This window comes from Rhinopithecus roxellana, chromosome 3 (assembly GCF_007565055.1).
Source record: "Rhinopithecus roxellana isolate Shanxi Qingling chromosome 3, ASM756505v1, whole genome shotgun sequence".
In the NCBI taxonomy this organism is placed as follows: Eukaryota; Metazoa; Chordata; class Mammalia; order Primates; family Cercopithecidae; genus Rhinopithecus; species Rhinopithecus roxellana.
In genome coordinates, this window is record NC_044551.1 from 73,521,208 (window position 1) to 73,534,726 (window position 13,519).

A 13,519-nucleotide genomic window follows, 5' to 3' on the forward strand; every position below is an offset into this window, starting at 1 on the left:
GTAAACTCAGGCTTCTATCACCTCCAGGCTTAAGATTCTTACAAAATCTGACAATCATTTTCATCAGGGTCAAATATTTTCAAGTACTAGTGCTCAGGGAGCTCCCTCAGCACAGGGTTGTTCTATCCTCCATATCTTTCAGGTTTTAATCCTCTTTTGATACAGTAGCTGAACGGAATGAAGCTCATAAAAATGAAGCCTGGGAAGGTCTGTGTATAACTCACACTGAGGAGGATAATCGAGCTTAGCTTTTCACACTGTTCTAATGATATGTATTCGGTTTTCTTGCTGCATAGAAGACTTTGCTACAAAACAATCTTTGGTAAACACTGATTTTGGAAAATAGTATGGTCACCCACATTTCGTATGAATTTCTAGTGGTGACACTCCAAACCAAGCTTGGCTTCAACTCTAGATATTGGAGAGGTGGGAAGTATGTGAGAACCCCTCCGCCCCAGACAGGACATGGAGTGTTGGAGTTTGGTCAAGGATACTGGGAAGGTCTGGACTTAACCAGGAGTGGTTGGATTGAGTATTCTACTTTATTCTGAGGCAGACAAAGCAGTTTCAAACTTTGTCCTCTTAACTGGCATTCTTACTTCTTTAGAAATAGATCTTAACCTTCGAACTCAGACTAAAATTGCCTTAGCTTTTCATTACTTTGAAATGACCTTACACTAGCTTGATTGTATAGTAATTTCTATACATTCCTTCTATTTCTGCTGCATCCACCGGTGGTCTATACTACTTACTCGTTAGAGCTTGTTATACGTAAACCTGAGTTAAAACTATTCCATGGTAATTAAGGGGACATATTCTCTGGATTCACAGTCTGACTTAGAATTTTAGTTCCATCACATACTACTTATCAGCTACATAGTTGTGAATCCGTGACTTTATCCCTCTAGCCCCAGTTTTATTTTTTTCTTCAAAATGGGTATGAGATTTTTCAATAGGTAAAATGAGATAGACAAACAAAATAGCCACAAAAGCACTATATTAACTGGAAGAAAGAAGCACACAATTATGTGGTATCAAAGAAATTTTATTTTAGTATTAAATTGCTGTATAATCCTCAAATTAATAGTTGACATTAAATTACTCTCTCAATAGTATATGGATAATACAGCTCTAAGAATACAGTTTGATTTCTTATTATATGCAGTGTTAAATTTTGTTCTACTGTTTTAAATAAATGCGAAACAAAGAGAAATAGAAAAAGAAATTAGAAATTCAGCAGATACTATTTGTTGTGTATGTCTATGTGTGACTAACAGGTGATGAAGGGAATGCATATTAAACATTGGTGTGTAACAATCACAGAAGAAAAAGTCCTAATTTGATATTTTTTATAAGTTAGAAATGTTTTTCTATTATTATAAATACTACTTTATATGCATAAAAATATTATATCTATTTAAAATACATATCCTGTTTACAGTACATTTAATTTAAATATCCCATGATAGTTTTTGTTAATATTTAAAATAGATTTTGAAAAACGAAAACAAATGGCATAAAGTGTATTCATTCATTAATTCATGCATTCTCTCAATAAAGATTAATGAGTATTCCTCTATGCCAGGCGCTGTACATATATATACAAAACGTTCACTAAGAATGAGACATGCAGGGCACCTACCTTGAAGTCTATTTTTCAGTGGGTTATTACCCTTTGATGAGTGCCTGCTTTATGATAAGCATTATGCTTAGCCCTGAGACACAGTAGGTACCTTCCAACAACTGACAGTAAACAAAAAATAAGTTTGTGCAGGATCATTATGAAGCTAACAAGAGAAGCACTTGGAGACTAAAATCATGGAAGTGTTTCCTGACGTAGCTGAGGTATAAAGAAATGAATAGGAAATCTCCAGCATAAGAAAAAAATAAAGTAAAATAAAATAAAATGTTCCAGGCACTAGGGGCAACACCAAGGACAAGGAGCCAAATAGTAACTCACATTATTAGGCATTCTTCAAATGCTTAGCATAATTGGATCATAGAGTTCAAAGAAAGGCATTGGAAGAGATATAACCAAATCAGGGTAACCTTCCCAGACACTCCAGGGGGGTTGTTTTGAAACAATAGTAAGCCACTGAGATTCTTAAGCTGAATATCCTTTGTGTATGTGAAGACCATGCTGACAATTTCATAGTGTCTGGATTGGAAGTAAAGAAGTGAAATAGAAATATTGTTATTTGTTATCTGTCATTCAAGTGATAAACAATTGGGATGGGAATTAAGCCAGTAACTGGAAAACAGAAAGAAATGAGGAAAACATCAGAAAACATTTACGAATGAGAGTTGAATCCCATGGGAGGAGAAATAGAAATTAATGGTTGTTTCAAATTTGCTAATATGATAAAGACAGTTTCTTCCCCTTGTATAGTTTTAAAGAGCAATCAAAGGTCTTGCAAATAGAAGCTAGCTTGGAACTTAGAGCAAATGCAGTATTTATAACAAGAAAGAAGAAGGTTTACTAGTGACCAATTAGACTTGAAAGTTTTTCTGCTTCTGATCTCAATATTATTTTGTTGAAAGTATTCATGCTATAGTTTTGACTTTTTAAGTGTAACGATCAAAGGAATGACTTTAATAAATTCTACAAAATAGTATTAAACAATTTAATATATTTAATCAAATCTAAGTGACCTTGTTCAAGGTGTCTTCCCTTTCATTGATCTATTTAATTTTTAGTTCTTTGCCTTGAAGTCATATTTCAGACGTGTGCATAGATACTTCTCTTTTTCCTCTGTGGCAATGACAACATTAGGACATGAAAGAAGACATTAGACATGAAAGAAGACAGGAAATAGTTTAAAGCCAATTTTATTTTCAAGTCCCCATTTGATAGTCATTCTCCCTGACTGTTCCTAAACCACCAGAAAATGCCCAAGTGTGTGAGACAGCACCTGTGAAAAATCAAATGGAGTGCAGCTTCTAGTATGCATCTACCTTCAAGCCTAGAGTCGGGGCCTCAGTAAATATGAGCTGAGGCTAGCCAGAAGTAAGCACGATGGACTTTTATTGTTTTAAGACTTACATTTATACAGCAGTTTTACATTCACAGCAAAATTGAGAAAAAGTTACAGAAATGTCTTGTATTTCCCCTCCCTGGACACATGCATAGCCTCTCCTATAATCAACATCCCATACCAGGGTGGTATGTTCGTTACAATTGATTAACCTACCCTGACACATCATTATCACCCAAGCAGCATAATTTACGCTAGGGTTCACTCTTGGTGTTGTGCATTCTATGGGTTTGGACAAATGTATGATGACATTATCCACCATCATAGTATTATCAGAGTGGTTTCACTGCCCTAAAAATCCTCTGTGCTCCGTCTGTTCATTCCTCCCTGTTCCCTTAATTCCTGGCAACCACTGGTCTTTTCAGTCTCCATAGTTTATCTTTTTGCAGGGTGTCATATAGTTCAAATCACACAGTATGTAGCCTTTTCAAATTACCTTCTTTCACTTAGTAATATGTATTTAAGGTTTTTCCATGTCTTTTCATGGCTCAGTAACTTATTTCCTTTTAGTACTGAATAATATCCCATTGTCTGGATATACCACAGCTTACTTATCCACTCACTTACTGAAGGACATTTTGGTTGCTTCCAAGTTCTGACAATTTTGATTTATTTTTAATTTACCAGGAAATAATTGCTATATTAAGTTGTTTGAATATGTAGATTCTCTTTCATGGCATCCAGGAAAGATCGCAAATTAAATAACGTGTCTGGGAAAAAATATTGGGACAGGAAGCACTGAAGTACAACTTTACTATGCTTATTCCCAGTGACTACTGGATGAGTGATGTTGTATCTAAAACAAATATTAAATATAAGACCAAGGGGTACTCAGTTAGTTGGCTGATTAGGTAGTTCTTTAGCATAGTAAAATTATGCATTGGGTCTGGCTGTCTCTGTCTGTCACGGGGACTGAATCAGTATCACACTTACTGTGTGTTGCAGAGTAAATTTCCATTCATGGTTCAACGAAGGAAGCAAAAATGAGAATATAAGGTCTGGGTTACCACAGCAATTTCTAGTCACAACACCACAAATTTTCAGAGGGTTGTGTTAGGAGGGACAAAGATGGAGGAAGATATGAGAAGCTCAAACTTAAATCCACAGTTGATCTTTGGCAATGTTGCGTTTTGCACTGAGGATGTTTATAACACACTTGCTTAACATGATTAAGGATCACGGCAGGTGGGTATTTTGTTGAGCGGTAGAAATTTTATCAAGCTGAAAAATTCTGGAAGTGACCCAAAGGACTTTAGAATCCGTTAAATGTGACCTGCACTCAAAGAAAATATGTTCAAAACATTTTTTCTAGCAAATTTTCTATTTCTGTTTATATGTATATATGTGTCTCTCTCTCTCTCTCTCTCTCTGTGTGTGTGTGTGTGTGTGTGTGTGTGTGTGTGTGTGTGTGTGTATTTAAGATTCTAAGATGACTAACAAGGATTTCCTGTATCTTCCATTCATGAAACTATATAAATTCTTTTATATACTTAGAGTAGCAAGTTCAATATGATTGCATCAGTATGGGTTCTAGATAATATCAAATTTCAACTGTGAATATGGTTAGACTACCTACAGCTTCACAACCAGAAAATGTTGCCTCTTGTCTCTTGTAATTAATCTGCTCCATAAGTAGGTGCTCTCAAAGTTCATGAAATCAGGATCCTTTTTCAAATTACATTACCACTTTGAATAGTCTTAGAAGAATAAAAAAGTTTAATATTTTTGTGTTTAACTCAATGAATAATTGGTTTGTAAACAGGGGCTACATTTTCAATCTGAATTGCAATATTTGACATCTAGTAAAACTTATTTAATTATAATTTTTTTTAAATCAAGCTACATTTGCAGCTCATGCTATTTAATGTAGTAAATAGAGGTAACTTTATTTATTTATTTTTATTTAGAGACACTTTTCCGCCATTGGCCCTGTCTATTACATTTTACTATTTCAGACTTAATTTCATTCAGACCAATAAATTGAAGTCCAGACAATTGGAAATATTTTGAATGGCAAAATGGTAAAATATTTAAAACAAAATATATTTGGAAAAATAAGAATTTTTCACACTTCAGACAAGCTTTCTATAAAAACATGGTTGTTAAAAGACAAAACAAAATAAGAAATCAGTCCCTCTGTTTGGAATGCTTAATGATACTACCATGTTTACCATTTTAGGTTATTTACACAATATCAATATTTTACTTTCCAATTATTAAACTGTGATATTTCCAGGAATGTATTTGTCCTGTCATTTTAAGCACTTCTGGTTATCCACAAACCCAAACACATGCCTGCACAAAAAAAAACAATTTGTAAATAAAAAATTGGTTCTGAGTGAATAATAAATAATTTCTTTAAATTTTTCCAATCTTTTTCTTACCTTCGGAGTCTTAAATAGGTAATTCCATTTTGTTTATGTTTAAGGCTTACTGATATGCTATTCACTTTTCAATTGAGGCTAATTGATATTAACTTATATGCCTTGTAGATTATCATTGTCTAGGGAGGAAATTATTCTAAGGTGAGTATATCGGAAATAAACAACATTCTTGGCAGAAAAGAATAATATCTAAACCTGGGGAAGGCATTTTATTCTGTCTTTTTATTCTTAAAATGTTGAAACAAGGGAAAGCGTAAGTTGGGGAGTTACAGCATACAAAAATTTCAAAAAGCTCAATGTACTTTGGACATGAGACACACTGTAAAAGAGGTAAACATATGTAAAGAAAAGAAAAAGTAGTAATTTCAGCAAGTACTTGACATGGAAAGGACCTAATCTGAAGTGGCCAGAGACTGAGCAGATCTTCAAACTCATTTTCAATGATCAAGGTGGCAAAGGGATTTTACACTTTACGAATCTGAATGAGAACTTCAGTCTTTTTCAAGATTTATTGCACATCTCCTTGCTTCAAGATGTGCCTCTTTTTTCCATCAGAAAATGATTCTTTCTGGATTTTAAATGAAGATATTGGGTTTGTTATGTTTCTCTGCCCCTCATGCAATGATGGAAATTTTCAGTCTTCAAAACACAATCAAACAGTAAGTAATATTTCGACTTTTATATTTGGGCATGTAAATAAATACATACATTAAAAAAACAAAGGAGTGAGATATGTAATTCTGAGGTGTGCTTCCTAATTCTCTATGACTTTATAAATATCCTGCCATAACCCACAGTAATTACTGTCATGATGTCGTAGATAACCTTCAATTCAAAAAATGACAGCATTTTGTATGTAAAGGGCTTTAAAAATAAAATGTGGCTCCCGGTCTCTCCAACTAAATCTCATACAGGAGTGTTTCTACATGTAAAACTTACCTATTTCATGCATTTTAGCTGCCTCCATTCTGGGAATTCTAATGCATTTCAGACATTACCAAGAGGTTAACTTAGAGAGTCAGAGAGTCATAGCATTGAGATTCAGAAGGACCAACAGAGACCATCCACCTCCACCCCCCACATTTTACAGGTGGAATCATTTAGGCCTGAAAGATGTTCCAGTGGTTAGTGCTACAAGAATGCCAGCAATAACGTTTTATATTAAGATTTTAATTTAAACATAGATGTATCATAGAAATAATAACACTGATAAATTTTTGCCCTGGATTTAGAACAGATCAAGAATAAAATTTTGAAGTAATTTTGTTATTTATATCCACATTGAAGAAACTGAAATATATACTGACCTAAGAAATAGTATAGACAGACCAACATAAGGCTCACACAACATATATATATATATATATATTTTTTTTTTTGGATTGCAAAAATTTATTAAAATTGGAGACACTGTTTTAATCTTCTTGTGCCATCAGACTCCATCAGGCTGTCTACAAAGACCATTGGGAGGCTGAGGATCACTTGAGCCTAGAAGTCTGAGGCTGTAGTAAGTCTCAAAGGGCCACTGCACTCCAGCTTGGGTGAGGCAAGACCCTTTCAAGCGGTAAGCTGCATGCTTGCTTGCTGTGGTCATTAAAAACCCTAGTTTAGGATAACAGGTCTGCCTGCATTTCTTCAAGCATGAATTCTGAGTCCTGAAATTAAGGGACAATACACAGTAAGACAACTTGCATACAATTAAGCGTAAACCAAAATCTCCAAACACTGTAGAATGACTATATTCCCCTTTTCAGGGCATAAACTAGAATGTTACAGCCAGAGACACACAACTTACATTAAAGCTATAGATAAATGAGAAAAGAAAAAATAGGAAGCCCAAAATAAGTAAAAAGCAAGCAGGCTTCCTATTATAAAAAACTATATTATTCCAACAAGTGAAAGTTTATTTTTTACTATAAACTATGTTAACCTTCACAAAAAATTAAATTTTGTTCCCAAACATTTTACATGCATAGTAATTTTAAATACTATGAATACTATTTTTAGTTATTCCCATTACAACTTATTTCCAAAGTGATAAAATTCTAAATTGTTATGGTGCTTAATAATTTTTTTAAACTAAATGTTTTATTTTGTGGTAATTGTAGTTCATGTGCAGCTGTAAAAATAATCAAGAGAGATCCCATGGACCCTTCATGCAGTTTCCAAAAACGGCAATATATTGCAAAATTGCAGTATCATATCACAGTCAGGAGTTTTACAGTACAGTCAACATGCAGAAGAGTTTCAAAACCATCAAGACCCTCTTATTGCTTTCTTTAAACACACCCACCGCCCTCTTCTCTACAGTGTTCCTAATCCCTGGCAATCACTAATCTGTTCTCCATTTCTATAATTTTTAAAGTCAATTTTAACAAAGAGAATAGAGATATCTGAGAGAAAAATTAAATGTATAAAGAAAGAAATAGTACTTTTTGTTATTGTTTGCTCAGTAAATGGAATTCATATTGTCCTAAATGGTAACTTTAAATTAGATTGCTAGATTATCTATAAATATATATTTATCCATTGATATTCCTTATTAAGTAAAACTTCTTCATTATTTACATTTTCAGTAAAATTTCTAGATATTAAGGGAAAATGTTATAAAATGCAAGAGCAATACATTGAAAGTTAGGATCTGGATAATAATATTTCTCAGTAAACTGTACTTGAAAAAGTAAATTATATCTTTGGGCACATGTTTCTTCATGTAAAAAAATTCAGCTGTTGCAATGGTCCTTAAAGTGTAAGTCATGCTTCCATTTATAGTAAGATAAAATAATTTATGGAGAAGGTATTTTAATATTTTCCTTCAATAACTTTTTTCTTTTTATTATAAAGCAGCAGAACCAAAGAGTATAGAAATGAATAAACGTTAAATGTGGTTGTTATGTAGAAGGTTTGACTTGTACTCACTAGTGACTACCACTGAAACTAACACACAAGGGATGTGTCTTGGCAGTTACTGAAAGGGCTCACCTGTGATTGATTTACCTATTCTAGATTAGAATTTTCAGGAAGAGATTTTATCCTATAAAAAGAAAGGCCAATTTACTTCATTATAACAACATTGCAAGTACATCAATTTTCACATTTTAAACCTAATGATGTATAGACTCACATTTGTGTCTTAGCGTACCTCCTTTATTCACCTCCCTTCTCACAACATGAATTAATATCTGGGTGTAAGGGGAGAAAGAGAACCGTGAGCAAAAATGTAATGGGACTATTGCACTAAAAAATGTGCAACACAGTCCTTTGTTCATTCAAAAATACTGTGTAATATATACAAGTCATTTCTACATGCTGAGACTATTGCAGTCAACAAAACAAAGAAAATCCCCTTCCTTCTTAGAGGGAAATATTAATAACACTATCAAAACAGCCTTAGTTGTATACTCATGTTGGGGGAGCAAAAACTAAGGAAGAAATAGAGGATTATTATTATTTTTTCAGCACTATAGGAAACACAAATTGACTTCAATATTTTGGTAGACACTTCCAAGCATAAGTCTATTACTAATTGACCATGGTGATTTGTTGGAAATTGTATGACATCTAATGGAAATTTGAACAGTGTCAGGCAATAGAATTCATGAGCTCAGAAATGAACCAGCAGAAGTGCCTAACGAAGGCATTTTTATAGCCAGAGGTTGTAGCTAAAGTGACTCAGGACTTCCTGATTACAGCAGTGCCCATTAAGCAGAGTGGTAACACACTATGGAGCTATAGTAGTATTTTTAAGAAATTGGGTACTACCAGGTACCCAATTGGACATACATGTAATATATCTTTTACAAATTCCTCAAATTACCTAGGATACTTTTTGAGTAGTGGTGTTGCCAAAACTATTGGTGACCACAGCACATCTCCAGATTTTAGCTAAAGCTGCTGTGAATAATTGCTGTGATTGGTGGCCCAGTTCCCACTATGAACTCAGTACCATTCAGCTTGCTCTGCTTTTGGGCCTTGAAATGCCCAGGAGCTTGATCAGCCTGTCCCTAGAACTTTGAGAATGTTAACACCTGCAATGTACTCTACAACCAATGAAAGATGTAAGTCATGGATAAATGTTTCAGCCTCCCATCTTTCAGAGGAGCAATTCTGAAATGCATTCTAATTGACTTCTGAGAAGTTCCTCATCATGATAGATTCTTTGTTGTCCACAGAGGTAACTGATTAATAATGCATCTTATTCTCTATCTATTCATTCTCCCCTATGTATATCTCCTTGTTTCATGGCAACTTCCTGAGCTTACAATAAATTCTATTTGCTCTATTGGACCTAAATAAAAGTTGGGATTCCACATTATAGGTAAAGGAACTGTCAAAGTAGTAGCCACATACATAATATTGGGTTCATCAATGTTCTAGTTTCATACCATAACAATTTAGGAATCCAGATGAGCAAACAATCAACACTTCTTCCTCTAGCTACTTTGGATGAAGAAAAGAGATGTAAATTATAAGTAAATTAGTAATTTTGAAGCAAGGTTGGTTATCACACACAGTTAATGAGATCATATGTAACACTTCACTGTAAGTTGATTCCCCTCTCCCATCCATCAATCTTCTAGAAATTTTACACTTCGGAATCTCCACATTGATTTTCTATATTAGTTTGCTCTCACACTGCAATAAAGAACTAGTTGAGAGACTGTGAGAGTCGTAACACTGTAACAGTCCTAACATGGACTGTTGTCTGATAATAAAACTGTATGTGAAAGAAGTTCAATTAACAAAAGTGGAAAGTATTGCCTGAATTTAGAACTAATGAATTTGGAACTGAATTTGATCACTTGGAATTCACTGAGCACATTTTTATTGAATATAGCCTATGCACTGAGAAGAAGATGGAAATAAAGAGTAGCATGATTCCTACAGTTTGTACAGTACAGACATGTTACATATGTGCAAATGCCAATAAGACCAATAGTAATATATCATATATAGAGGATATAAACGACACTTGGAAGGTCAATGTCAAAAATAGGCAATTCCAATTGCTATGTTGAAAGATGAAATGTTGAAGAAGGAATCATTTGTGATGGATTTTTGTTGCTGGAAAGAATATTGGCATGCAAAACTGCTGTAGTCATGGGAAGGAGTAGGAATAAAAGTCTCAACTTACAATAAGTCATCAGGGTATGGTGAATCAATTAGATTAACTGGAGTAATATGCTTATTTGGAATGATTAGAAAAGTGGTTTAAAAATAGAGAATTAAAAAAATTACTGGTGTTCTTTATTCTAAAAGCAATACAAAACCATTAAATAGATTTTGCATAGATAAATTTTATCCTCAGATTTAATCTTTATATAGTTTTCCCTAAGGTCAATGGGAAAAGTGGATTGAAATACAGCCAAATTTTGTTATGGGAGTCACAAGAGATCCAGTACTAGTTACAGGAAAGAGTTAGTGAAAGCCTGGCCTGGGGTTGAAAATTGACAATAAAGAGTTGTAACTGCTGTGTGAGTGTAGTTCTTCTACAGATCCATCATGGAGCCCTGGCTATCTTGCACACTCCACATAAGCCAGGCATAGGCAAGGCTTAACCACAGTCTGATCACAGATTTGGTTGGCTGTCCTGTATTCTTCCTTGGAACATGGTGGGAGTCATGTACAATTCACCTCTGTATCTTGCAGAAGCTCTCTGTAATGTGAAAAACTGCTACAAAGATATTTCCCTTCCACTCGCCTTCCCTTTCTTATCCTTTCTTCATTGGATGAAGATGCAGAATATAAAATTGCTTGATTGTAATTTAGAGTTGACTACTCACTGACAGAATAAGCTACCACTTATATCACCTGGTCCGTCCCATTTGGTGCCATTCTGTGGGACTAGGAATACAGGAGGCTGACAACATATTGGTTTTACTTTTCTCTTTTTGAAATAAACTGTTTAAATCAACTAAAAAATGGCAGAAGATGAAACTATCCCTAAAGAAGTACAGAGTTAATAATTTGACAGAAATACTGGTGAAAGTCACTAATGGAGATGACTCAAGATTAAGGACAGTCAAGTTGGAAACTATGGTACAATTTTTTGTGTTACTTGCGTGATACTGCAAGAATAGCTACTCACATTTCCAAGGTTGGAAAATGATATGGTTTGGATCGGTGTCTCCACCTAAATCTCATGTTGAATTTTAATTCCCAATGTTAAGGGAGGGATCTGGTGGGAGGTGATGGGATCACGGGGCCAGATTTCCCGCTTGCTATTCTCATGATAGTGAATAAATTGTCACAAGATGTGGTTGTTTTAAAGTGTGTGGCACTTCATTTTTCGCTCTCTTTCTCCTGCTCTGCCATAGTGAGACATGCTTGCTTCCTGTTCGCCTTCTGCCATAATTGTAAGTTTCCTGAGGCCTTCCAACCATGCTTCCCGTAGAGCCAGAGGAACTGAGAGTCAATTAGCACTCTATTTTTTTCTCATAAATTACTCAGTCTCAGCTAATTCTTTATTGCAGTGTGAGAGCAAACTAATACAGAAAATTGACGTGGAGATTCTGAAGTGTAAAATTTCTAGAAGATAGATGGATGGGAGAGGGGAATCAAATTCTAAAGATTATCTTGAGGCTCAAGAAAAAGAGTGAAAAGGAGAGGTGGAAGGCAAGAAAGTGGATTGAGAAAGAGAACTCCAAGATGAGAAAAACCTAAATGACAAAATCTAAGAGCTTATTAGAATATCTTATTTATTGTTTTATCCTTAGTGCATAATACAAATTACATGCTCAACATACAGTTGATAAAAGAAAGAACTAATGAATTATCCACACAGCTGCTATACAGACCTGCTTAACAATTAAGTTAAATTCTGAATGTCCTCCCGTCAAAACCTCTAGTGTCTTCCAATGCCGCAAAGAATGAAATCCAAATTTGTAACCGGGACTTACAATGTCTTGAGCAGATCAGTCCCAGGATCTCCCTCTGATCCTGTCTGCCACTCCCCTTCTTATTCACCATTCCATCCAGGCTGGTCATATCACTGTTCTCCAAACTCAGTAGCCGTGTTTCTACCTCCAGGCCCTGGCCTTTACTGTTCTTAGTGCATGTAATGCTCCTCTCCAGAGGTATCAATCAACATAGCTTATGTCCTCACATTATCCAGGTCTCTACTTTAGATCAGTTTATCACACTTGCATTCTCTAACCACTGAATGTAGAACAGCACTCTTATCTGACTGCCAGTGTCTTACCCTGGTGTGTTCTTCTTCACAGAAATTATCACAACCAAATACATACTATGTGTTTCTTTTTTTTATTGGTTCTCTCATCACTGGTATGCCATCTTCATAATAGCAGAGACTTTGTCTACTTTCTTCAAGAGTATCCCCATCACTTATAATAATGGCCACTAGTAGTAACTGATCAATATATACATTGTGAATTAATGAATAAAGTGCACATTTGTGTTACATAGAGAATAACCATGGCCACCATGTTAATACAGTAAGTCCTCACACAATATTGTGCATAGGTTCTTAGAAACTATGACTTTAATTGAAATTACATACTATAGAACAATTTTACTATAGTCTGATTAATATGAAAATATTTAAGATCTGATATTGAATGCCTGGTCACAAACACATCACAAACTTTTAAATAAAGACCAAAATACGTAATATTAAAGATTGAAAAAAATACGAGCTATATATACAGTTAAGAAAGATTAATAAAAACAAGTAAGATCACTATTATCCACTTATTATAGTTACTTATTATAGTTCAGGTGCCCGGGTGGCTGGAGCCTATCCTGGGAGGTCAGGGCCAAGGCAGGAACCCACCTTGGGCCCACCATCCCATCACTCAGACTGTGACAATATAGACACATCAATTCACCTGACATGCACATCTTTGAGGTGTGGGAAGATACTGGAGTACCTAAGAGAAAATCATGCAGACATAGGGGAAATGTGCAAATCCCCACAGGTGGTAGAACCTGCCAGGAGCCCATTATTTTTCTCATCAACATTATAAGAAAATGATATTGAGTGAAACAACCTTATTCAAGTATCTGCTATATACTGAAATTTTTCCTGCTATATTCAGATCATGATAGAGTTGATCAGAAGAAACTGAGTATAATTGTATG